General features: G+C 39.1%; 1 protein-coding gene and 1 long non-coding RNA gene across 4 annotated transcripts in view; one reads left to right on the forward strand and one right to left on the reverse strand.

Annotated features, from left to right (window-relative positions):
• The window catches only part of FIGN (fidgetin, microtubule severing factor), a 145,075-nt gene that overhangs the window by 55,365 nt on the left and 61,738 nt on the right, over positions 1–27,972 (forward strand). The gene's annotated exons all lie outside the window — the stretch shown is intronic.
• LOC140624176 (uncharacterized) overlaps positions 1,223–27,972 on the reverse strand; it is a 32,141-nt gene continuing 5,391 nt past the window's right edge. The window contains exons 2-4 of the long non-coding RNA XR_012023694.1: positions 11,005–11,199; positions 7,882–8,215; positions 1,223–4,370 (exon numbers count right to left, since the gene is read on the reverse strand). This is a non-coding gene — a long non-coding RNA (uncharacterized lncRNA). The remainder of the gene's footprint in view (positions 4,371–7,881; positions 8,216–11,004; positions 11,200–27,972) is intronic.

Raw genomic sequence — 27,972 nt, forward strand, 5'->3', positions numbered from 1 at the left:
CTGGATGTCCATCTTCTTCCTTAGAGGAATATTCTAGTGCATACACTAAGATTCCATGACAAGCAGCTCAAGCACTCAAAATTCTTGGTGTCATTTGTTTTAATACAGTGTTCTTTCCATTTACTTATTGACTGTCACTCAACAGCTATTTATCGACCCCCTCAGAAAAGTAACAGAATACTCAAGAGTGTGAACTTAGAGTTAGACTTGTATTTGAGTTCTTAAACTTAAGTGATGTTTGAACTTGGGCAAGTTGTTTAACTTCTCTGGATCTCAATTTTATAATCTGTAAAGTGATCATAGTGATGGCACCACTGCTTAAGGTTATTGTGAAAATCATATAATTCCTATGAATGCCTTGAGCATAGTGCCTGATGCATGGCACATACTCCAAGTATCGTGTGACACCTGTGACCTGGTCTATGTTAGGCAGGCTGCTGAGGATACCGGAACTAATAAGGCATGGCTTTTGCTGCTGGGCATTCAAAGTCTAGTCAGGGAGACATCTAGCTCGGCGTGGTTTTACTGTATAATACAGCAAGCTGCAGGATAGAGTTGCAATGGGCTAAGGGCACCAGAAGAGGGTTGCATCTCACTCTGGGGCAGGGGAAGTTGGAGAAAGCACAGAGAGGTGGTGGTTTAATCTGGATTTGGAAGAACATGTAGGCAGGTGCCGAGTAATGGGGTATAAGGTGAAAATGCAAACGAGCAGTGTGCACAACGGCGTGCAAGCACGGAAGACAATGTCCTATCTAGAAGAACAAGTCACTGTCCATGCGCGCCCTGTTGAGTGATGGCAGGTTGAAATTGAGCTTGTGACAGTATCAGCCTCTTCCCTTGACACTTTTCCCTGGAATTGCTGCCTACTGCTAAAAAGCAAGGAGAGCACCTCAGAAAGGGAGTCCAGAGGTAGCTGGCTGCAGTGCACACCTGAGGCTTTGGGCTTGGTGGTGTGGCACCATTATCACAAGTTAAAAATAGAGATAGCAAGAACCTCAGAAGAGGTTGGATTTTGTAAGAAATGGTCTGGGAAGGCTGGGTGGAGGGACAAAAAGGATTTAGATGGTATATGGAAGGAGACTCCTCCACCTTAATTTCGGACATATACTCTGTATCTGAACAGGCACGCTCACTACTGCCTTATTTTTACGCCTGCAGAGCCCACACTGGGTCTCAAAGCCATACCATTTTGGCAAAGTGCTCTTGGAACTGTAGAACTAATTCCCTTTGGGCAAACTTGCTTCTGATGAAATGAAGAGGCCGTGCAATGTGGTGGGATCACTCCATGCTCTAGACCCTAGACGTAGGTTACCTAGGAATGGAATTCACTCTTTCTTGCTGACAAACTTTGTGACCCTTTGTTAAGTATTGGGCTTCACATTTCTCCTGCGTCACGTGAAGGGTCGGTAGCAGACAATACTGCGTGATGATTCTAGATTTTAAGTTCTATAATTCAAAGTCTCCAAAATATAAGTTGTTGAAAAACAACAGCAGTGGCACACTGGAACTTTCAGGGAATATAGAAACTGAGGCAGGTGATACAGGACCAATGCCACCTTTTTGTTAAGAACAAGCTCTGCCAAACTGAAGCAAGGAGACATTTTAAGAGGGGTGGGAAATAGCCTAAGATGATGTGCAGTGAAATCCAGGAACCAAGGGAACTTGAGCCCTGCACCATCCCCGCTCCTCGCAGACACACTCAGTAACACAGAAATGTTGGTTTCAAAAGACAAAACAAAACTATCATAAAAAAGAGGATAGAAAGTCAGGCTGCTGTCAGGAGAGGATCCGGTTAGACTAAAGACGGCACATTTGAAAAAGGAGAAGCCACAGGTAAGCTCAACATTCTGAGATTCTTTTCTAGCTCCCAGACTTTATCCAAAAGCCAGTTACTGATTTTGTAGACTGCACAGGGATCTCGAGGGTGGCTGACACTGTAAGAACCTGAAAGCCATTTCTTTGCCTTTCCATTACAATATATTCTCTATCGTGTGTATGTTAGGAGATACTGCCTTTGTAAATACCCAATGTTCTACAGAAGCTCAATTTTCAACCTCAGTGTTTAAGAATTACGCTCCCACAATTACTCCATTGCATTTGCAATGCTAGAGGCCAACATAAATTACTAAGTAACCACAGACCAGTTTTTGAAGAACAAATTGTTCCAGACGAATTCAGTTTCTCTTCTTGTTAAAATGACAGGCCATGTATTGGGGCGGGGGGGTGGAGGAGCGGGGTAGGGGATGAGTAGCGGTAACGTTGGAAAGGATCTTGATCTTGAATCTTATATGATGTCATCAGTGAACTAGACATAACATTCTGAGGCTGACTTATTGTTGGGTTGGTTCCCACTCACTGGGGAGTGGCTAGCACCCTTAAGTAGTTAGCCATGATTTACTTGCATTTAGGAGAGTATCCCAAGGGTATCTTCCATGGTCACCAGAGTGACTGGTGCTCTTTGTAAAGGTCCAGGCATGCTCACCAAGCCTTCTGGTGAAGTACTGTCTTTGATCTCAAAATTAATTTTGTTCTTATTTCCTTGACTATCAGCAACTCAATCATAAATGTACTCAATTACGGCAATTCTAATTAAAAATTGGTTAGCAAGAAAGTGTGAAGAGCTTAAGAAGACATTACTAAAAGCAATATGGTATTTTGGATGGGACAGAAAGGAATGCTGGGTAAAAACTAAGGAAACTTGAAGAAAATACGTACTTTAGTTGATAATAGAGTATCAGTGTTGGTTCATTGGTTGTGACAAATGCACCAAACTAATGTTAAGATGTTAACACTACAGGAAACTGGGTGTGAGGTATACAGAAACTCTGTACTCTCTTTGCAACTTTTCTCTAAAACTCTTGTAAAAATGTCAGCCACGTCTCCTTCCCATCACCCGCCCCTCCACATAAACCCGTTGCCTTACACAGTATATGTTGCATCTTATTTTGGCTTCACATATCTAGAAAAATGAGTATAAAGAGGACCAGAAAAAGTAAAAGAAGATGAGAGAAGATAAAACGTCTAAGTGAGTTAAACTTATCTGGCTTAACAAAAAGAACAGTGTTTTGTGGTTCTGAAAATTGTTTCTAATTTTATGAAAGGCTTTCACAAATATGTCACTGAACAGAAGACAAAACAAAAGGAAACAGACTCGAATTATAAACAGAAGTTAGCTTAGAAAGACTAATTTTTATATAAAAAGCTGATTTAATATCAAAATAGTCTGATAAAAGTAAAGGCAAATGTGGGAAACTGTATTTGAAAAGAAAGGGATTATCTCCTCCACGGTCCTATACAGTAGCCACTAACCACGTGTGGCTGTGCAAATGGAAGTTTTAACAAGCAAAATAAAATCAAGATTCAGTTGCGCATTTGCTCTAGTCACATTTCCAGCGCTCACTAGACACGGGTGGGTAGTGGCTCTCATGTTGGACAGTACAAATACAGACCATCCTCCTGATCGCAGAGAATTCTGTTGGTCAGCTGAATTCTGTGCTAGTTGAGGAATCACTGAAGTAATTTGAGGTAAAATTATTCATATTTGGCTTTGAATGTTATATATATAGTTAGGTTTGCTATTAGCATGTCTTACTTGGGAATGCATGGAAATCCAAACAAAACTTTGAAACCTTAATGTTTACCATTTCACATCTTTTCTTTCCTATTCCATGCAGAGAATAAGCTTTCAGATAAGCTACTGGCAGAGCCACGCCCATTCTTCACACTTAATGGTTCACAGTTTTCTCGAGACAGATTGTTTGGCCTAAAGTAGCGCTGCAAAAGTCAATAAGGATGTTAGTGCTACCAACAGAGTTTAGCACATAAGCAGAGTGGGTAACACTATAAGAATCTGAAAGCCATTCTGCCCTCCTTCCATTAAAATAAAATCTCCCTTGGTCATGTAAATATTAAAAAATACTGTCTTTATATTTATTGCATACATATTTTGAGTGTAAATTCTTTTTTGTATTACAACCTAGGGGATTTCCATTTCTGAATACCCCCTAGACTGGAATAGGAGTGCACATCTTGGATAATTCAGGCTGAGGGCTCTCAAAAGGGTGGCCTCAAATATTGATAAAATATATTTTAAGCTAATATACAAATCTGGTTATCTGTATAAATAAAATTAGATGTTCATTTTTTAAAGCAAGTTGAAACATGGAGGTGATACCTGGTTTCAAAATATAAACTGCTATAATTTTCAAATTTTCTAATAATAGGGGCACCTTGGGTGGCTGGCTCATTTGGTTGAGCATCTGCCCTTGGCTCAGGTCATGATCCCAGGCTCGTGGGATCGAGGTCCATCTGGGGCTCCTTCCTCCGGGGGGAGCCTGCTTCTCCTTCTGCTGGTCCCCTGCTTGTGCTCTCTATCAAATAAACAAATAAAATATTAAAAACTTTCTAATAGTTGATACAAAGTAACACTTATTACTCTAAAATAATCTTGGTCACATATTTTACTTTTTACTGTAGATGTTTTATAAGGCTCAGAAGGATGGCATGGATTAGTATAAAGCTGTATTTCTTGGTCTGGGTACATAGACTCTTGTCCATATGTGTATTACTGGAATCCAGGAGAATTTGTAATTTTATATTTTCATTTTATTTTATTTTTTATTTTTTTATTTTTTATATTTTCATTTTAATGATACAATGAAAAATGTTTTATAGGAATAAACATAAAACTTTCTTTGATCATGACCATTTCAATTGAAAACTTTTTTATAGAAGAAAATTTTTTAAGTCCGTGTTTCTCCAACTGGGTACCAGGCTTATAACCTATGATAGTTTCAAAATAAATTTTCCTTTGAAAATGAGTTTTTATGTTACTCGAGGTTAAGAAACCTTATATGATGAATTTAAACAAACAAAAAACCAAACTCATATGTGCTCTCTTTGGCATGATTTATCTACAGATTCAGACATAAGTGGCAGTTTGATTCCAATCTGTTATAAATTTCCAGTATCCATTTCTAATGCATTTGCTGACATTTTAAGTTTGTAGACCATGTCTGTTGATACTCTTTCAGTTTGTACAAAACACTCCAACACTCCACTGCTCCAACTCCCCCAGGTGTATGCTTTACAGCACAAAATTTTGTTGCCACTGAGGCATTTTGGTAAAAGGACCCTTGAATGAATATTTTAAAATATTTTTTTATATATCAGTTTTTTTAAGCCTGTAAAGGCAGAACCTAGATATTCTTTTGGGTCAAGACTCAAAGAAACAAACATGGAGATGATATTAAGGTAACACAAATGAAAAGAAGATAAAAAAGATGTCCATTTCTTTGAAATCTGAGATGGAAATTCAAAGTGTCATATGTTTGTCGGATTAGAAGTGCTCTGCAGAATTCAAAATACTGGCCAAGAGTATTGCTTTGGTGATTTGTATTCCTTCTCCCTTCAAAACATAAGAGATGAAACTTTTCTTTTAAGTTAAAAAATGGTTCTGCAAACCATAACATTAAATGAAACTTAGAAATATCAGTTGGGGCTGACAGGGCAGGATCCATGAGTAAGAAGGTTGGGTTGTTATAGGCGACATGAGACATTTTGAGAACTGCACCCAAATTTGGGAGTTACAGTTGTGAATAATCCCTTTATTTAGGTAGATTTCCCAACATCATTGAATGTTCTCACCTGAAACATTTTATATTCCTGTGTTTCCCTGCTATTAAATACTGACTCTAAAAATAATAATTTATACATAGATGAAAACTTCTATGTGAATGTCTCTTGCTCATCTTGCCTCCTACTACATATAAGTGGCAGTGGTTCCATATAATTGAGAAGATGAGGCTGACCTGAGTGAGCAAAAATAAATAAATAGATAGATAGATCGATAGATAGATAGATAGATAGATAAATCATTCAAGCACAGGACATGGCAAGTAGAAAAAGAGATGCCAGAAGCAGGTGTGTGGTTCGCATATATGTAAATACCTGGATCATAGAGTTCTAAGTCTGGGTGCATGTTTCACAAGACTTCTCTCATATTAGAATGGCCTAGAAGGCTTGTTAAAAATACAGATTATTAGTCTCCACCTAGGATTTCTGATTTAGTAGATTGGGGGTAAGGCTCTCTAAGTTGGATTTCTAACAAGTTCCTCTGTGATGCTGTTGCTGCTAGTTCCAGGGACTACATTTTGAAAATCACAGGTCTATTATAAGACTTAATAGATTTATAGGTAGTTAGGCCCACAGCTCTTATGTACATGAAGTCCCATCTTTCAATTGTTACTGTTTCTCCTGTACGAAAACTATGTGTCAGATCTTACACAAGAACAAACTTAAACTCACTCTCTCAGCTCAACCAGAGCAACTAGAAACAAGGGATACTGAAGGAGTAAAAAGAAAAAAGGAAATTGGAGTTTATCCAGGCCCTATTATATCTATGTCTATAATATTACTCTGGTTCTTTTGGATCAATAAGAAGAGACCATGGTTAACCCAAATGTAGCATGAAAAAAAATGCATTGCCTTGATTTTATATAATTTTCTAAGATTTAATCTAAGAACATTCATGTACATAGAGACTTTAAGGTGAACATGTATTATAGTTTTCCTACACACATTCCGAAGGAACTATAGATCCATCAGAAGTAGTGAATTTCAACCACTACTCAAGTGGATTTCCACCAACACTGAAGTTACTTCTCTCTTCTTCCACAAGCTAAGCCTGTACTTCTCAGAGAGCCATTGAAATACTCTGTGCCCCAGCTTTTCTATCTATATTTCTTTTTAAGAAAAAGAAGTCCCAGTTCTTATTTTTTGTCAGGAATGTTATATATAACAACCATACACATGATGGTCATGCAACTCTTTGAAAGAAGGCACTAAACAAATCCGAAGAACTGCATTATAATTTTCTTAGACCTTAGTTCCCAATAGAATTTCCTAGTTCCCAAAGAATTCTCCGATTCTACTTCAAAGTTTGCTTATATCCAAACAAACAAATAAATAAATAATTTTTTTTCGACTTTAGGGTATGCTTCAAAATATTTTTACCACAGCCCTGAAATCATTTCAGTTTTGTAAATTAAACAATGGCCTACATCACTCGAATTCTATAAAGTCACCAGTTTGATTTCAGTGCCTCTTCTTAAAGACCGTTAATAGCAGCTGGCAGTGAAAGACTGAAAACAAGCCTTGGAACAGAATTGTCTTTATTCAGATTGCTCTCCATATAAAATGCAGCCCAGGAATATCAGCAGTAGCGTTTCTTGAACACTAGAAGTCATGGAGAAATCATGAAATGGGGCATTACCTCAGGACTACATTTCTACACTAGAAAAGCTCAGCTACACCTGTGCTTAAAAAAAATAAATAAACAACAACAATGGAAAAATAATACCCCCAGCTGGTACAAAACGGAAGTATGACAAGCTCCTCTTTCCCACCTGCCTGCAAGAGATACTGCATTTGAGTCAGTGAAACAAAGTTCTTCAATCTCTGTAGGACACTTCCACTGCCACCTACGGTAGGCCTGAAGGGAGACAGAGGCTGGGAGGAAAGGGAGACAGTCAGGATTCCAGCTTCCTGCTCAAGAGCCACATTCATCCATTCGCTCCCGTAATGCCGAGTACCTCCTATCTGCCAGACAATAGTAACAAGAATGCTACCAATAACACAGCAATGTATTAAATGCTAGCTCTGTAGCAGACACTATTCGATCACTATTACAAGTATTACTTCATTTAGTTATCCAGCAGTTTATAAGATAGATACTCTTATTGTCTCCATTTTAACAGGTGAAGAAACCAAGGCTCAAATAAGAGGAAACTACTCTTTCATGGTCATTCAGCACATAATCGCTAGAGCCAGGAGTCTGTGCTCTCAGCCAGGTCTATCTGACCCCAGACTTCAAGCTCTTACCTTCGGGGCTGTGTTGCCACTACTCTACACTGGGCAGGGCCATGAACATCCAATAAAGAACAAGACACACACCATCTCTGCCCCGAGGAGCATATAACCTCAACCGATCTGGGCTTTAGTTTCCTGTGTGCAGGCTGGGGTAGGTTATGGCATAGTGTGGCTTTGTTTCTAGATCTTCTGTAAATCCCAGGCAATTAAATGAAGGCTTTCATGAAACCAGTACATCTAATTAGCAGAGGAGTTTCTGAACATGTCTTCTTGGGTAATGCATAGTCATCTCGGAGAGTTCACTGAACTTGAGCTCGTGCACTGACATCTTGGGGAAAGGCACCATCTAGGATAAGATGAAGACAGAAGAATGGATTATGTTTATTTTCTTGGCTTAAAAATTCTCCTTGTCCAGAGGAGAGTCAGCTGTCAAATCCAACTTACTAGAGGAAACAGCAGAAATGAAGTCTGTTTCTATAGCTCTCTCCCCTTGGGGACCCAGTGTCTCACAACAAGTACATTTCCATTTGAAGAAATCCTTAAATGAATCCCACACCCCAAGGTAGGTGTTTGTGTACACTCTGCAGATCCAGTTCCCTGGCTCCACATTTAGGGCAAGTTAATTCTAACAATCCCCACCTGCATCTCTTCTAACTAAGGGACGTCCTTTGGTTTTTAATAATCTTTCCTTATCATTAGCTGCCTACTTCCTGCCCCCCCCCACATATTTATATTTATTTTCTAGCCAGAAATTCTAACCAGTTGTACATTGGTAGTAAAAAAATCAACAATATAAACTGTAACTTTGTGGTTTCCTATTGTGTTTTGTTATATCTCTTTCCTCCTTGGAAAGATACAGAAATGGCAGCTTAAAGAAACCAAGGCAGAGTAAATCTAATATCCAAGGAAATGTGCAGAATGGAAGAGGACAAACCAGATTATAAAACAAGTTACGGTATCCCAAAAATATGTGGCTGGTGCAAAAAAAGATACTGACCTGATAAGTCTGCACCTGAGAGACAAAATGTATGATTATTTGACTCTGAACAATGGGAGAGTTAGAACTTGACTGTAAACATCATCATTGCTCTTTTGTTGTTGCTGTTGCTGTTGTTGCTGTGTTGTCACGCTGTCTGGCAGAAGCATGGGAACAAAACAATAACTGCAGCACTTTGTTTTTCCATAGAGGATTTTTTCTTGAATTTCCTTGAGGTCATGTAAGGAAGCTTCTTCAATAAATCAGGCAATCTTCAAATATTTGTGAAGCACCTCGTGTATGTAAGATGCTGTCCTAAACCCCTTTAGAAGCTTACAGTCTAATTGAAGGAGACACAGAACATATACTTGAAAATATAAGTAAGGTGGGGCACCTGGCTAGCTCAGTCAGTGGAACGTGTGACTCTTGATCTCAGGGTTGTAAGTTCAGCCTCACATTGGGTGTAGAAATGACTTAAAAAAAAAAAAAAAACTTTATAAAAAGACAAATAATTTTTTTCTTTTTTTTAAAGATTTTATTTATTCATTCATAAGAGACAGAGAAAGAGAGAGAGAAAGAGGCAGAGACACAGGCAGAGGGAGAAGCAGGCTCCATGCAGGGAGCCCAATGTGGGACTTGATCCCGGGTCTCCAGGATCACGCCCTGGGCTGAAGGCAGGCGCCAAACTGCTGAGCCACCCAAGGATCCCCGAGACAAATAACTTTTTAAAAAGAAAGAAAATATAACTAAAGCATTAAAGCCTTTCACACAGATTTTTCATAGGGGCGCTTCTTTCTATAAACATGTGCTCCAAGCTCATCTGTTAGTATCTTAACTTTCTAAGGGTTATCACAGCACCATAAGATATGCGCAATTTTCATAATAAATCTTGGCAAGCAGATCAAGGATTCTCTTCTTTAACAAAATCAATCAAGTAGAATTTAGAAAAAAAAAAAACAACTTGCTACATTGAACCACTGAAATAACTTCAGTTATCTCATTGTCAAATAATTTTTTTAATTCTACATTATGATTGAAGAGTGAAGAAAAAAAGAAGAGAGGGAGATAGCTCTGACCTGGGAGCCAACATAATACATCTTAAAGAACTTCAAAGTAAAACAATTATCTCAGCAACAGGGATGATTTGGCGTCCCTTTGTTAGCCATTTATGTCACATGTGTAATACTTTGACATTAATTTAGAAACTGGCATTTCTAGAGTCTTGCCATATTGCCAGGATATTTCTGTCTCGATAATATATTGATTATATTATTGTAATGAGTTGGCCAGTGACTCAGAGATATGAAGAAATTATACTAAATTTATCTGAGAGAAGTAATGAGGAAAACTTCAGAATTATTATATGCATGCTTCATATCCTTGTCATGGTAACACTCACCTATTTTGTAACTTGAGAGCAGCTCGGGCTCTTTAATGTGAATCAGAAGCTGTAATTCTTTGATGTTATATAGTACTTAACCACATGGACTGCTGCTTAAAACATAGTAAAAATCCTCCCCAGTTATAAAAAGATATTTAAGAAAAAAAAAAACACCTAGATAAGTGAAACCTTGACTCTTGGTTCCTTTCCTGAAAATGCTCGTGGGTGTCTAGTTTTTAAAACCTCATAGCCAGTTTTGGTAGTTATCGTTCAGTTGCCATAGATATGTTGACCTATCACAGGTGAGAGGTAACCACGTCAATGACTAAATCCACCAGCCTGCTTTTAGACTATGAGGTTAAACCATAGGGCAGTTTGTCAGGTGGTATCACCATAGAGGGCTCTGAGTTCAGAATATACATCCCTCTCTCACTAAATGCCTCTTGAGGATGTATTCTCACGGTCACAGTTCCTTTTCTGCATGTTTTCTTGTCATTGCCTAGGGCACGTAACACATCTGAGGGCACTGCCCTGTCTCCTACATGAAGCCTCCAACATGCGTGATCACCTCAACCTCCTTATGGTTAGTGTGCTATGGAGGTTAATTCCCTTTTGTCTGTGCTTTTTTCCCCCCATCTTCTTTTTTTTTTTTTTCCCCCCATCTTCTGTTCATAAACCTATCCCACCCCCCCCAACCTGAGCGACACATGGACTATTTGCCAATTGCTAAAATGTAGAAAGATGATGATGGCAGTTAGCGGGGGGTTCTGTGCCTCACCTTCAGCAAGTCACAGAGAATGGGCACACTCATCTCCAGGCGGTCACAAGCTGCTGCGAAATCTTGTAGAACCGTTAGTGAGGTTGTGCCAGGCAGGTTAGCTGGTGTGAATCGTCGTGTTAGATCGTAGTTCCTATTCCAGTCTGATCTTGATGTTATGGTTGGTTAAGTATCATTGATGAGCCAGCCGAGATCCTAAAACAAACCAATAGCATTCTTTAAAACAGATTTTCCAAAAATAAACAGAACTACAGAAGAGAGTCTTGTCATACAGGCTGAAAGTCTTTTCCTTTTGCCAGATTTGTTTTACTCTATCTTGCATATATCTCAAGTGCTTAGTATATTTTGAGGAAGGTATTAAGCTGCTTGAAATGCTCCATTCATAAAAGATGAATACAACGTTGTGTTATTATACCGTATGCCTACTAGTAACTCCAATTAGGTAGTTATTTTGTGCAATTAAGGTACTTGTTTTTATGGGTTTCTTTTGTTTTATTTGATTCTAAACAATCAAGACCATTTTTAAAAGCCAGCTTACACTATTCTCCAACCCCAACGTTGCCAGCTATGGTGTACGCTGTGGTATTAACACTGCATCATTTTAATATTTGACATAATGCTTTGTAGCAGCTAAAATTTAAAAGAGATCACATTTATTTTAAGATCATTATAAAATTATTGTGGTGCAGCCAAGCAGATCGTTCTCATTTTGCTAAAGCCAAGCTTTTCTGTCCATCAGAATTACCTTCCCGCACGTATTTTCTATACAATAAAAGACAACAGGTCTTGTGATAGTCATTCCTGCTTTTACATAGATATTCCATTAACGCATAAAATGCTGGAACATCCTTCGCTCCCTGTGTGTCTGTACTTCCGTAATCACTAGTGGGCTATGAGTGAGAATGTAAGTTAACTTCTTGAATCACACATGTCCATGTTGTAATCATAGAAGTTCTCTGCAATTAGAAGAGCAGAAAGAACAGTTCGGGCCCTTAGGGAAGCAGAGGCGAACACCTTGGAGTACATTAGTTGTGTTTCTTTCAGAGTTTGCTCAGCAGATTCTGAATCGTGAAATCTTTGCCCTCTCTTTGGAAGAAAGCCACAAGAATCGCTTGAGATGTAGAACGCGTGAAAGGCAGTTGTCTTATTCAGCTTTGCAGTGACTGACAGTCTCATTGGAGAATGAGCCATTTCAATTTATCTTCAATCTACAAATATTAAAATGAATTTTCTGTCTAACCCATAAATAAGTTATAATAATTAGAGATTCATTCATATAATAATATGTATGAAGTCAAATACGTTGCCCTTATTTCTTGGTTTCTAGGAGCTGAAGTGTATGTTTAGTTGCTATTGGGGTATGGATTTATAAGAGAATGTACCAAAAATGTGAGAAAAATGATAGTCATATTTTTGAGTGATTTCAACCATTTTTTTTCAGTTTAGAAAACATGTGGAGACAAAAAGAGTGATTAAATTGATTAATAACCAGATGAGTGTTTTTCCTTTTCTTTCTTTCTTCATTTCTTTTTTTAAGATTTTATTTATTTATTCATGAGAGACACAGAGAGAGAGAGAGAGAGAGAGAGAGGCAGAGACACAGGCAGAGGGAGAAGCAGGCTCCACGCAGGGAGCCTGATGCGGGACTCATCCAGGGACTCCAGGATCACGCCCTGGGCCGAAGGAAGGTGCTAAACCACTGAGCCACCCAGGGATCCCCTTTTTCTTTAAATATTTGATAAGAAGGCCTTTATTTTTTGTTTTATTTTTTATTTTTCCATTAACTGTACTGTTAGGAAATTTGTCCTGAAATTGATCCTAAATCTTACCCAAGTTTGACCCATTTTAAGCTTTGCTGTAACTAGGGATTGAGAAGAAAATGGTTTTCTTTTTATTAATACTATGTAATCATTTTTCATGATTTTTTAAGATTCCACCTGGATTAGGTGTCATTCCCCTCTCTCCCTTCAGAGCGTTCATCTAGAGAATCAGGATATTTAAATGTTGCTAACTGCACATTTTATCTTATTGGATCTTTCAGCAAAGTTCAACGAAGTTGACCACTGTGCCTCCTCCGTACACTTTCTTCTTCTTGTTGACCATAACCTCTTCTTGTTGACCAAAACCTCCTGGTTTTCTTCCTTAGTAGTACGTCCTTCTCATTATCCTTCACTAGCTCTTCTTCTATTTGAACTCTAAATGTCAGATTGTTTCCTGGGGCTTGGCCCTTCTTTTTAACATACACACTCTTCCTGGGTGATTCCATCCAGCTCCATGGTGTCTTTTGGGGGAGCAGATGGCTCTCAAATGTTTCTTTCTGGTCACAATACCCCCTAAAACACTAGAACCCTATATCTAACTGCTGACCGGACACTTCGACTTAGATGTCCAGTAGGCATCTATGAATCGAAAAGGCCAAATGGATAGCTTATAATTTTGGCCCTCCGGACTTGTACTCCTCCTGATAATTCACTATCAGAGGATACAGATTTACTATTTACCTGCTTGCTAAAGCCAAAACCTTGATTATGCTCTTTCCTTCAGTTCAAGCTGCTGCTAATCCATCAAGACAATAGCTGTTCTCTTGGCAAAACATATGAGACAGTTCTTGTCGTTCAGAGTTAGCAGAAGTTTCTCCTGACCATGAGAGCCAGTGTAGACACCTAGTCGTTTTCTAGCCTGTCATACCAGTTTAACTATCTGAATAGTTCTTATCTCCATCAGAGAATTTTCTTATTTGTTATTTGTGGAGTTTTGTCTCTTTCCCTGACCTTTGTGAGGCATTGAATAAAACAGTTGTTGAGTGAATGAAGGTTTGCTCATGCATAGTCATAAATACCTGTCGATGATCATCCAGGTTCCAGGTGCTGTGCTAAGGATATAGAGACACTTGCCTGCCCTCACTGGTTTCTCAGTGTAATGAGGGAGTGAGCCGTACCAAGAACGATTACGGTGCAGGTATAAAGAATAAAACAGAGGAAGCTTGCCCAAAGTACAGACACAGCTTAGAACAGGATATAGTTAACTCTAAGAGCAAGCGTGATGATGGAGGAATCCCAGTAGAGGGATATTTGCTTGGGTTTTAAAAGATGAAATGGGGGGCGGGGGCGCCTGGGTGGCAGAGTCAGTTAAGCATCCAACTATTGGTTTTGGCTCAAGTCGTGATCTCAGGTCCTGGGACCAAGCCCCACACTGGGCTCTGCACACAGTGTAGAGTCTGCTTGAGATTCTCTTCCTCTCTCCCTGCCGCTCCCACTCATGTACCCTCTCTCTCTGAAATAAATAAGTCTTTAGGGAGAAAAAAAAGAAAGATGAAGTGGGACTTTTCCCATAAGCAATGGGAAAAGAATAGGGATTTCCAGACTGAGTTACTAGCATATGCCAAGGCACAGTGGTATCAGTGGTATGCAGAACCTGGGGGAAATCTGCAAGCCTTTGTTTTTGCTAAAGCATGGAATGTGCATGGAGAACGGAGGGAATTAAGCTAGAAAGGCAGGCCATGGGCAGCAAGGGCCTGGTTTTTCCTATTATTAGGAAGGTCAGACTTCATCCTGTGGGTAAACTAATGAATTTTGACAGTTTTTAGCCAGTAAGAAATATGTTTACATTTTAATTTTAGAAAGTTTTTTTTTTTTAAGCTATAGTACAGCAGAGGGATTTAGAGGCAAGGAGCCCAGTTAGGAGGGCAGAGGTAAGGCCATAGACGCAGACTTGAATGACGTAAACATGTTGGTGAAGAAGAATATAGAAATGGAGAAAGAAGTCCAAGGTAAAGTCTGTTGTATCTGGTAGTCTGTGGAATGCCGGGTGGTTCATGGTGGAAATGAGAGAGGATGACGCTGGGGTTTCTATCTCTGGATCCTAGGCCCCTGGGGTGACACTAAGCAAAAACAGGAGGACAGGTTTATGTGGGAATAGTATTCGTTTGGTAAATATAATATATATTGAATGATTATATATTACATATTATATAAATCCATCTAGACAAATGGACAAAGATATCTATTATCTCTCTCTCTACCTACCTATGTATCTACAGACAGAGTTTTATGTGCTTCCCCCCCCCCCTTTTTAAATGAGTTTAATTTAGACTTCCCGAGTTGGAGGATTTACAGGAAATCCACTGCAGGGTAAAAATTATCCGACTTTATTATGTTCAGATCTTAAAGTCGAGTCCTAACTTTGCCACTACCTAAGTGTGTGATTGTGGGATTTCTCTGCTTTTTGTTTCCTCACTCTGTCATTCTGATACCAGGATATTATTTCCAAGAGAAAGTTACTTTATGACTGTAAACCTTTCCTACTTGAAAATCTATTCTAGTTCTTCAGTCTTTATCTGCACACTCACAGAATAATAGAATTCTAGGTCTTAGAAGGACTGTAAACCAAGTGTCTACCTTTCTTGCCCTTCATGTCCATTGAGAAAACAGAGGTGGACAGAATTTGGTTTATTGCAGTGAGTTTATGTTGGGATGAGCATTGGAACCCAGAACTCCAAACTTCTAGTACACCATCTTGATGACCTACTTCACCAATTCTGACTGTCCTGTGGTCCTAAACACCCATATAACTGGACATTTGGAAGATACAATTCCTTTTTTGTTGATTCGTCCTTTTTGGGAACCGGAATATGCTGAGGATGGGAGGAGAGGGAAGCGCAGTGGTGTCCATCTGGTCCCTCAAGGGCTTCAACATGGGTTAGTGTAGCCGTTGGTGACTCCTCTAGTAACTCAGGGTTTGCTTGAGAGAGACCCTGCCCTTTGCTCCTTCCTGCGTTCATATTCTTTCTACTAAACTTTCTACTAAAACCAGACCCAGATAGTGTAATGTGTGATTGTAAAAGAAGAGGGTCAACCTCAGTTCTGACATATATTTGCACATCCTGGGGTTTTAAACAAACAAAATGAGTGTTCATTGCTGATTCATGTTTTCCTTTTGGTCCCTAGATCCTTTTCTGCCATCGTCATGTGACATGCACCATGGTGACTTTCATCCTATAATGCATTCTGGGTTCTCCTAAATCTTAAAGCACTTTATAAAAATAAAACCATAGGTCTCATTTTTCTGATGAAGAGAGCAAGGCATAGAGAGGTTTTACAAAGTGATACAACAAATAAAGGAGGAAAAAGAATCCAGGATCATTTTTTTTTCTCTCCATTAAATGATACTCTCTCTTATGCTTTTCTGTTGTCAAAAGCCCTCTCTACATTCTGTATTGTTAGGTCATCATCTCCTATAGTTTGCACAATACGATGTATTATGGATTGCTCACAAAGCAGCAGATATGAATTCTTTATAATGGATTTATTCTTTTCAATTTTTTGTCATCTTTGGGCTTAATAGAAATAGTGCAGCATGTTATATTGTGTGATCTGTTCCTAAATAGATAAAAGATTTCTGTGTTTTGAAGGAAACATTTATATTGGTTAATTTGCTGCATTGCCTGCAGGAATGTTAGTCTGCAGGAGAAAAACAACTGTTTCCTGACAAGATTTTCCTTAACTCTGCTAGAAACTCTTATTCTAACAGTAAAATAAAGAGAAGTAATCCATAAACAATTAAACAGTGGTGTCTTCAGGAATGTTTACCACCACCACCACCACCACCACCACCACCACCACCCCAGACAGAACACCTAAGATTGCGAGATGCAGAGGCATCTTTTCTTACACGAAGACAGGCTCTCTCTTAATTCCCTTCCCAGCTCAGAAGCCACAACACTACGGATGGCGTGAGTGTGCAAGACGTGAACCTAGACATTTTCTCCGCGGCCATCAGGTTCCCGGTCTGCTCTTCGGAGAGCCACGAGTCTATAATCGAAACAGAATGTGTGCTCTCCTTTAAGAAATTAAACGCCACTGTCCACAATGTGCAAAAGACTGTGAAATTGAAAGTGTGTCCCTGGAGTGGATGAAAAAAAATAATAATAAGTGGCAACTCAAAAACAGACTACTGGCAAATAATCAATTATCTTCTGAATTACTATACAAAACTACAGTTCATTTTGCCAGCCCGTTGGGGAAAGAGCTCCGCACAGGAGGCAGTCGGCCTAGACTGGGGAGTTGTTTTCAGTTGCCTTCCAGGTACCTTCGTGTAAACAGCCACTGGCCGTGGTGCTGGCGTGACGCAACGGGAGGGCTCGCCTAATTGGTCTGTGGGACTAACTACGAAAGAGCAAACTCCTCCGAAAAGAAATCCTGTGCCTGTTTCATCTTTGCAGTTAGAGTGGGACTCACACAGCTTAATTTTTAAACCTGGGGTAGCATTTTCCTCAAGATTAAAGACTGGGGGAGGCTTTGCAGGCACAGCTCTATGTTAGAGGGCCATCTCCTTGGCCTCCAGGTGGACTTAGAGCACAGGCAAACAGGAAAAGGAATGAGGTTCTACCCCTGGCTGCTAATACAGATAAAATGGGTAGATTTGTTTATAACTAGTTGCTGTACATTTAGAGAGATTTTCATTTCCCCGAATCTGTAGATGCTTCAGGTAGGTGACTGGATGGTTAGTAGCAAAGATAGGCTTGATGCAAAAAGAATATAGATTTCTTATAGTAAAGAGGCTGAGATTTTTTTTTTTTTCATCAGGCCTTCTCTGAGGAAGATATACTTTCATAGACTGGGTAGGAAGGATGCCTATGATTAAAAATGGGAATGGGGGTCGTGTGAATGGCTGACTGGCTGAGGTTTTGTGTCAGTAAAATTTTAAGTGAACCATAAAATGTATATATTAAAGTTTAATAAACAATGATCCGTTCTAATAACTTCCCAGAAACGTAGGCCTGTGGAAACTGGGAGAGTATTCAGCATTTTGCTAACTAAGAAGAGCACCGTAGATGAAGCAGCTTTGGAACCCAGCTGAAAGGGAGACTGTACAAGAAGGAGACACTGCAGCAGAAAGATCTTCAGTTCTCCTTGAACTTGTTTATTTTTTTTTAAATGGGGAGAAAATGTACTGTTTTTAAAAATCTGGTCACCAGAGTTGTAAGTTCCCTTCCTACAGAGTCCTGGCTCTCCCCTCCTTAATAAAAGCACTCTCCTCCCCCAGACAGACTACACCCGGCCTATCCCCTCCCATGCCCAGACACACACGCACAGGCATGTGACCTCACCCATTTACAGATGAGGACACAGATGCTCATCGACCAACAAGGACAGGTGATTAATAAATGGCAGCACCGGGGTTTATCAAGTCATGTTTAGTCATTATACACACTATCTCTGTTACCACTCGTAAGTCACTGTGTTTATAGGCCAAAGAATAACCTGTCGTCTTTACTGACATCTGAAATCAGAAGAGTTCAGCAGCGTGCTAATTTACTCCTCCAAAATGCACTTACTCTTCATCTATTCTCTAGCCACTCCTTAAAAAAAAAAAAAATTTTTTTAAGTAGTTAATACAAACGCATAGTTGAAGAAGATGATGACGGCCCGTAGCACAAAGGAGTGTACAGTGCAACCATGTCTGCATCCTTCCCTGCTCCGTGGGATCCTCGGGGGTACCCACTTCCCTAGTTTCTTAGGTTTTCTCCCTAAGTTAAAGGTTCCTTGTATCTACGAACATTTATGTCTATTCTCCACTACTTTTCTGCTTTCCATAGACAGTGGCACGTAGTACACAGCTGATCTCATTGCTCATTTTCACTACACCTGTTAGCAAAATCCCAGGTCTGCCGAGCCCACCAGACGTGAGATTATTTGCTGTTTTGCAATATGAGAGGCTGCATGAAATTAAGTCTTGACTTGGCTCTTTCTCAACTTGTAAAGGATAGAATATTCTCTCTTTGTATCTTGCAGGCATTATTAATTGATATGTTGTCAGCACTTCCATAAATATTTCTATGCTGTAGTGATTTTTCTCATTGAAATGTATGCTGTGACAATTCAGCACATTTCTCCACCTATTAGATCAGATACCATCAGTGAGAAGAGAGTGAAGCAGCTCTTACTAGGTACATCGATTCTTTCACGCCTAAATTACATTGCACTGCATTGAATACTGTTCTGAAAGTTTGGAATAATACGGTGCTACGGAACCATTTAGGCCACCCCAAGGCCTGGAGAGAACTGAGAAATCTCTGAAGAGGGAGTTGACTCTCTTATACAGTAAGATCAATATCACGATGAGTTACTTTTCATGTAATCTTTCAAGATTACAGAATATTATAATATTCTACTCCCTTTATTGGTAATTTGCTTGTTCATTAGTACATCAACTATTGAACTTAGGAGTTCTGAAGCTTATTATTTATCTCGGTGTTTTTTTCTTTTTTTAAAGATTTTATTTATTCATTCATGACAGACACACAGAGAGAGAGGGAGAGAGGCAGAGACACAGGCAGAGGGAGAAGCAGGCTCCACGCAGGGAGCCCGACGTGGGACTCGATCCCGGGTCTCCAGGATCAGGCCCTGGGCTGAAGGCAGCGCTAAACCGCTGACCCAACCGCTGACCCAACATCTCGATGTTTTGAAAACATGACCAATACTGGATTTTCATACTGTGCACAGTTGTCAGGCATACTGGGTATTTCATTGACAGTCTCTGCTAATTTAGGGGATTTTTGCTACCCAACAAATGGCAACAATATACTATTGCAAAATATGCTTTTCAAACGTCAGCCTTTTCTCTTTGCTTTCTCAGAAACTAGTTGATTTCTACCCTCTCATAGATTGACTGAAAGATCTCAAACCGCTTAAGATGCTGTTCTGGGACTAACCCAAGACATGAGTTTTCATTAGATTAGATACAGGGTTTCATTCAACATCTGGCAAAAACCTAGATGCATTTTTATGCTCCTTGAAGGCTCTATTTGCCCGAGAACTTCTGGATCACATCTTCCAATTCAGAAGAGTATCTAGTTTAATTCCACACATAAAAATGCATTGGTAATGTATTTAGACAATGTTTTGGATTCCGGAGGACAGAATTTCCTAGAAATTTAGATTGGCAATTGCGGTTAATATATTAGTTCAACTCAAGTTGTTGAACAAATGGTAGCTATGACAATAGAAGAAGGAGTCTTCAGGGGTTTTTTCCCAGAATATTTCTGCTTTGTTCTGTTGCCTTGTATCTCAGATTGTTTCCAAAATGCTAATTTGGGTTTTTGAACAAATCTGTGGAATCTATTTATGATTCCTTCTTTAGATTTATTTTTTGAATAATCACCATAGAATGTGTGGATGTTTAGTAGAAAAAGAAGAAATTTAGGAACTTGGTCAGGTACAGGGGAGGATTCATTTGTGGGTATAGGTGATATGGCTGCTTTGACTCCTTCCTGTCTGTAAAACCATTTGTCGGATGAACATTCAAGAATGCTCACAGAAGGGAACGCCTGGGTTGCTCAGTGGTTGAGTGTCTGCCTTTGGCTCAGGGTGTGATTCCGGAGACCCAGGATCGAGTCCCACATCAGGCTCCCTGCATGGAGCCTACTTCTCCCTCTGCCTGTGTCTCTACCTCTCTCTTTCTGTGTCTCTCATGAATAAAAAAATATTTAGAAAAAGAACACTCAAAGAATAATGAAATTTAAGCATCAAAGAATTGATCACCTAAGTAAGAGTTGCTTCACTCTCTTCTCACTGATAATGTGTAAGGACAAGTGAGAGAAAGGAAGGGGAGATGTTCCCAGGAAGAGCTGCTAATATCCTCAGTGTGCCCATGTGCCCTGGAGGCTGGACCCTTGGAATTTCCCACAGCCCAGGATCACTCTGTCCTCCTATAAAGAGTCAAATATCCCCCAAATGCCCCTGTGCGATGCCTACAGAGTTCTACTTTTTAAGGAATGGCCTGTACCACCAGCAATGGGTTCCTAAGGTGACCCCTAGTAACATCTATTTTTCAAAGGACAAATTATCCCTCCCAAGAAAGAGAATACTAGATTATTATTATTATTTTTAAGGTTCTGATGATGGTGGTTTTTCTAGTTCTTCCCTCTTCTCTTTAGTAGCTCCTACAGTTCACTGCCTCCCAGGGAAGACCTGGAATAGGCAAATAGTATTGTTAGTCCCAGGCTGTAAGTTTGTATTAAACCTGGGAAAGTAAGCTCCAACTGCAGTTTTCACTTCATTCTTTAGCTTCCAAATTGCAAAATGATTATACATACCTACAATTTTCAGAATGTCAAGTTGAGTACATGGTGTACCATATATTTATTACATATTTGTGAAATCTTTTTATTGAAGTGTAAATAATTCTCCTTATTTCCTACTCTATTTGGCATGACCTACTAAAAATGCATAATAGGGAATTGCACCTCCCTCTTGCCACCACAGTCTGGTCAATTGAAAGAACTCATTGCTGTTTACTTAGAGGCTTCTCTGAATTGCTCTAGTCTTCTGCTTTGTCTTACGTACCTATTACAGACTTCCTCTTGAATTTCCAGCTTTACTCAGATAACTTTGGGAGAACCCCATCTAAACACATGCATGGGCACACACACACCCACACACGCACACCCATCTGTCTGACACCCTGATCCTTAACATACCCCAACATCACACAAGCATCTGCCTTTCCTGACACACTCTATGTGTTACATGAGAAAATATTCCATTGGAATTTATCAATGTTTATGTTTTCAGGCTAGCCATTTATCATTACAGAACCTATTGTACCATCCCTGCTAATTAAATTTGTTGAGAATGAGGAGGTTTCCTAAAACAGAGTTCTATGATAGCCTCAAATTGAGCTGAATAAAAATCAGTGGGGATTAGAGAAAGGTGGTCTTGACACCAAAATAGCATTAGATTTCATATCCTCATTGGAAATATTATTTCTTTTTTGGAACTGTCTCTTCCTTCACATTATAAGACATGAGATATGCCTCGGCACTCACTTGTGCTCTGTGTGTGTGTGTGTGTGTGTGCTCTCCGGGTGTGTCTCCCGGAGTGGAGTCTAGTAAAACCAGATTCTTTGGGTGGACAGAAGAAATGTACGGATTTCTTATTGTTTGCTTTTAGTCAACTAGACTATTAAAGATGGCCTTCTTTATGTTTTCCATTTATAGTGTATACCTGCTTATCCATATACTTTCAGATCAATAAAAGAGTGGATATTTAAAAGTATCCATGGTAGCCAACAGCTGGAATCATGCCAGGCATCTTTACATTTTAAATTCTTCCTGGGCTCTAGAGGTAGATGAGGCCAACTTTCCTTTTGACTCAGCAGGCAAGTTTTACTATGATAAGAGTATTGCTATTTTAAAAAGCAGCTCTTGACAATCTAACTCCAGAAAGCATTCCCACCCTGTGAAATAGTACAGAGGCACCTGCTTCCTTATTGATGAAACACAGGAAAATAATGCCTGCGAGAAGCAATTTTAATCATTTGGTAGCTTAGCTTCTGACTCCTCAGTAGGTTTCTAACCCAACTGCCAAGCCAGATCTGCTGTCCCAGTTTTTCTGACTGGGGAGGTAGAAGCAATCTAATCCTCTCAGGGTTGGCACACAACAGAAATTGGGCTTGACGAGCCCGTCTAAGAGTGGGGCCTGACTTGGTTGGCTTTGGCCAGGGGCTGGATTCATTCTCAGCATAAGTTTAGGCTTTCACGTTTTATAGGATACCTTCCTATTTTTTTTTTCACTGCTTCATTATAACCAAAGTTTCATTTGTAATCTAATTCTAATTTAGAGTAGCGGGTCACAGTGCTGGCCCTAAAGCTTCAGGATATTTTGAACTCAGTCGCTAATAAACAGTATAAGGCGGTCATTCGTCAGCATTAAGAAAATGTTTATCCCTGGGTATCTCCAAGGGTGAGAGTCGGCAACCTATGGGTAATATTAATTAATTATTAATCTTACAGATGTACTTATTTTGTACATGAATAATCTTGGAGAGAGAGATTTTGTTGCTAACACCACCGGTGTGTCTGTTTGATGATTTGCAAAAGGAAAACTACCTCTTTCTAATCTGAGTCAGTTGATCCAAAACAGTGTTCTTAACCTGGATCTAATTTGACATTGTTGAGAGAGTTGTTATAAAGGGTGTTGAAGAAGCAATGAAAGCCTCCCTCGCTCAGGTCACTTAGTCTGTAAGTACTCCAGGATATTTTTTTTTTTTTTTTTTTTTTTTTTTTTAGTACTCCAGGATATTAGTGGAACCTTTGCAAGTGGCCATCTCAGTGCGTGTGCGTGCCTGCGTGTGTGTGTGTGTAGGTAGTGTAGTGCAGTGTTTGCTCATTATAGGAGACATTATAAATATTAGTGCTTAGACCATATATTCCTCTGTGAGAAACCGAGCTTATATGTGGGGAAAGGACAGCATCAGCCGCAAGAGTCTGGAACAGATCAGGCTTGCCAATACAACATATCACCATGGATTTATCAGTCATGAATTATAAAAATATGATGATCTTTTCAGTGAGGAAGATATGATTAGTGACAAATGAGAGTGACAGGACTTGATGGTGAGGGCTAGGAACATGGAGGGAATGTGTTAGGTATGATGTCTCCAAACTGTGTATACTGTTATTTTCAGGCTCAGCTGAAAAGATACCATGGGCTGTAAAGCTACTGGCATCTATTTTTGTTTCACCTCATTCTACATTATCTAATTGCTTATGATCTTGTTTCCAACACTGGACTGTGAGGTCCTATATATTTTATTTCTGTATCTCTGGAATCTGTCAAACATTGGTACTTAATACATATGAGGTCTGTTTAACAAATGTGTAGGAGCCATTTAAGCCACCAACCGTATCCAAAACTGATTTGCCAGGTGTTGGCTACTTCAGCTTAAAAAGGGTCATGGCCTGAGATACCATATTTTCTAGTGGAAAACCAGTTCTTAGAGAAGAATAAAAAGTCTTTTGAAATGCGCTGTGTGCGCATGCAAATACATACATGTATTTGTAACACAGAGCATGTTTTAGAATGAAGTCCTAAGATAACAGAGTTGATAAAGCTCACGTTAGAAACCCCTGGTCCAAATTCTAATCTCAGACCACAGTGTCCTCCAAAGTTTATCAGTCTCCTGATCAGATTCTTCTGTTTTTGGAAATTGATAAAAATATCCCCACTTCTCTCTTTTCTTTGCATTTTTTTAGGTAAAGTGATCAAATGGGAAGGCTTATGAAAAATAATGAGGCATAGAGACTCACACATTAGGAGGTCTGTTCCCTTGTTTTCCCTTCTCTTTACAAAGCAATCCTAATCCATTTCATGATGATGTGCTTGGTGCTTAGAAGTTCTATACAGCATTGAGTTACACCCAATTCACATTACTAAGATTGAAAGTGGGTCAAAGTCCCAACTACCCTAAACAGTTACATAGAGTCCAGCATTAGTGCTCTTGAGGATGAGTGAGATCCTGATTGTCACCATCCTTGTCGATAATGTACCAAGCACTGTGCCAGAATTAATGCCAAATAGCATGAGGCCCTTGGCTATAAACAATTACAATTTTACAGGCACTTTTGATCATCCAAACACAAATGATCATACAATATTTTAGATGTTATGCAGTATCTTGTCCAGGATTCAGTAATGTGATCTCTATGATAGTTCTAGAAATGGAATGAAATCAGTGATAGGAGATGGGAATAAGAACAACAGTTAATGGGGGTGGCTTAGTAGGTTAAGCGTTTGCCTTCAGCTCAGGTCACTTCAGGGTTCCGGGATTGAGCCCTGAGTTGAGTTGGGCCCCCTGCTCAGCAGGGAGCCTTGTTTCTCCCTCTCCTTCTGCCCTTCCCCCCTACTCTTGCTCTCTCTTTCTGTCTCAAATAATAAATAAGAAATCTTAAAAAAAAAAAAAAAACTAAAACAAAATAGTAGTTAATGAAATTAAAAGTGAGTAAGCTCATTTTTCCAATTCTCAAGATCATTCATAGGTCAAGACTCTTGCCTCCTCAAAAGGAGACCTGTGGATACTTTCAGATTCTTTTTATATTCGTATTAGGCTCTTGGCTCCAGTGTAGCAAGACATCAAACTTAAGTCCACACCATAGATTGTTTAGGTAACATTGGACATAGATCTTCAAAACATCCTATTACCTTTTGTGATTTTCAGAGCAAAAAAAGTGTCTGTAATAATATTCCTAAAATAAGGGATCCCTGCGTGGCTCAGTGGTTAAGCGCCTGCCTTCAGCCCAGGGCGCGATCCTTGAGTCCCGGGATCAAGCCCCACGTCAGACTCCCTGCATGGAGCCTGCTTCTCCCTCTGCCTGTGTCTCTGCCTCTCTCTCTCTCTCATGAATAAGTAAATAAAATCTTAAAATAAATAAATAAAATAAAATAAAGAATATTCCTAAAATAAATAGAAAATTTTAAAAAAACCTGAAAAGTGCATTTCTTTTGCATAAAATGTATTTTTCATATTGCACTGATTTCCATCTTATGCACAGAGATTCATTGGTAAGGGGAAGGAGTTGTTCTGAATAAACTAAGCGTACATAAATATTTTAAAATCGCATACTTAAAATAGATAACTTTCTGATATAAAACATTAGCAGTGATATTTTAAAATATTAATACTAATGTCTTAAGGTAATCAATAAATCACAAAATATGCTGAAAACATAATTTGGTCCTGGAAAAACTGATAATGTTCTTGCCACACATTTTTATCCGTACTAGAAGCAGTAATATATGAAGCTTTAAATAAAGCTTCGATTTCTTTTTCAGTTTTCTTTCATTGATAAAGTCTTTTTGTTGTCTTATAGCAACTTTATAGTGTATTTTAATAAGAGGAAATAGTGCATAAAGCTAAAAACCTATTCTGAATATTTAACAAGGCACGGGACTGTGCCTATTTCTATTTACCAGTGCATCTTCAGTGCCTAGCACAGGGCCTGGAACGTGATAGAAATAGTTGATATTTATTGAATGCATATTATGTACAAGTCATTGTTCTCAGCGCAGTACATGGATTAGCTCATTTAATCTTCACATCAGTCCTGTGAAGTAGGCGCCACTTTAAAGATGAGAAAACTGAGGCCTAGATTGGTGAGTTAAGTTGCCAGTGGTCATATGATTGGTACATAGCAGGACTAAAATCCAAACTCTGGACATCTGGCTCTGACTTTGCCTCTTCATTACTATGACGCTACACTATATGCATTCAACGAACTTTAAATGCTGAATGAATAAAAGAATGGGAGTGAGTAAACATGAAAATCTTTTTCTATTAGAGGGTCACCACCTCAATGTTTTCAAAAGGAAGCATGATAGCACAGGACACACATGATTTAAAGCAAAGTGGATATGAGTATGTTTGAGAGGGCATGTAGGAAGGCATGCAGTGTGCATGAATTTAGGTCTTTAGGAGCTCTTGGAGGTCATTAATATACATAATTAACCAATACTTATTGAGGTTATGATGAGCTTGGTAATGTTTTTTGAAGAACTCCCTTCAAATTAGTACATGTGAGTTATATGTGAGCGACCAGTCAATGGCGTAGGCCTTAGTGAGAAGGAAAAAGAATTGATCAAAATATTTGTCTCAGGCAAAATCAATCCGTACTCTTTGTGCTGTAGTAATTGGTCAATTCCTACGTGCGTTGTTTTGCTAACGTCACTCATTTCCTGCAACTTCTAGTTTTCTTAACCTATAAAAAAGGAATGATAATTAGAATTGAGTTTGAGAACCAAGGAAATTACTCAGCAAATACAGACATTTTGGAGAAATTATGGATTAGAGGGTTATGGAAGTTCAAAGGGTGTTTTTGAGGCTCAAGAGTGGGAGTGGGTATAATTCATACCTTTCTTCTTAAACAAGCAAAAGTACCTGAAAATTTTTTTTTTTAGTAGCCCATAAGCTAGCGAGCTAGGTTCAACAGGAATTTTAACTGAAATTGAGACCTCTATTTATTGTCTAAATTTCCAGGAATGTATTTGCTCATAGTAATTTTAGAGTAGTCGGTTTATCAATTCATCTGACTCTTGCCTATCCCTAATTACTAATTTTGCAGGTTTATACTTAACATTTTTATTTGGTGAAAGTGTATGTGAGTGCGCGCACGTGTGTGTGTGTGTGTGTGTGTGTGTGTTAATGGATCTCTTTCTGTCACTTTCCTTTCCTTTGTAGAATTCTCTTCTCTGAATTGCCTGACACTAAGTGATATAAATTTTTAAATATAGGCAGAAAAGCTGTTATTTTTTATTTAGCTTTTACTGTGTAATGGAACTTGTGACAAGATTATTTGCTACAATGTTATTTTGTGTCTTGATTAGTGTTCTTTGTAAAGGACCCCGAGATATGTGCACAAAAGGCACTGTATGAGCTGTGAATGGAGGGGCAAATGACCTTCATTCAAATACAGCCCAAGTAGTCATTACCAAAGTTTTCAGCAATTTGAACTGCCTAAGTAGAGGCATGACAACAGTAATTGTGCATGTCCTTAAAGGATAGCTGTATACATTTTGATCAGTGAGTCCCCTAAGTTCACTCTGAAAGAAGCAATTATCACTAGGTATATAAGTTTTGCTTGAATTAAGTCCTTTACAACTGGCATTTTAGAAACTTCTTGGGCAACCCTCACCTACTGAGTATCTTTGCTCTGACAACAACACGGCCCGGTGCTGTACCTCAGAAATACGTTTGCCTACACTGTAATGACTTGCTATTAAAACTCTTTCATCTCCTAAGTAGATGAAACAATGCCAGTATTGTAGGTGGTTCCAGATACCCGGTGGCCACCAGCAGAGTATCAGCCACGTTAAGCTTTCTCTAGTAGAGGTTAACTCTCATCTGTAAAAGCATTACATTTCTTATTGCATATAAAAAAACCAAAATTTGGCAGGATACTGAAGGCCCCTGAGCCAGGCAACCCCAAGGCTGCATCATCACCCCTCGGCAACCACGGTGCATCTCCCAAAGCAGTGATTTTTCTCAAGTATTCCAACGGTAGATGTTTTTGTTTTCAAAGCCCGTCAGACTCAGAACCCAAACTATAAAATGGATAAAAGCAACAAAAGGAGAGTTTTCAGTCTTTAGCGCCTGTCAGAAAATACTTAATTGCAGTTTCTGTAAAACATCTTT

Source organism: Canis lupus, chromosome 34 (genome assembly GCF_048164855.1).
Source record: "Canis lupus baileyi chromosome 34, mCanLup2.hap1, whole genome shotgun sequence".
NCBI lineage: Eukaryota > Metazoa > Chordata > Mammalia > Carnivora > Canidae > Canis > Canis lupus.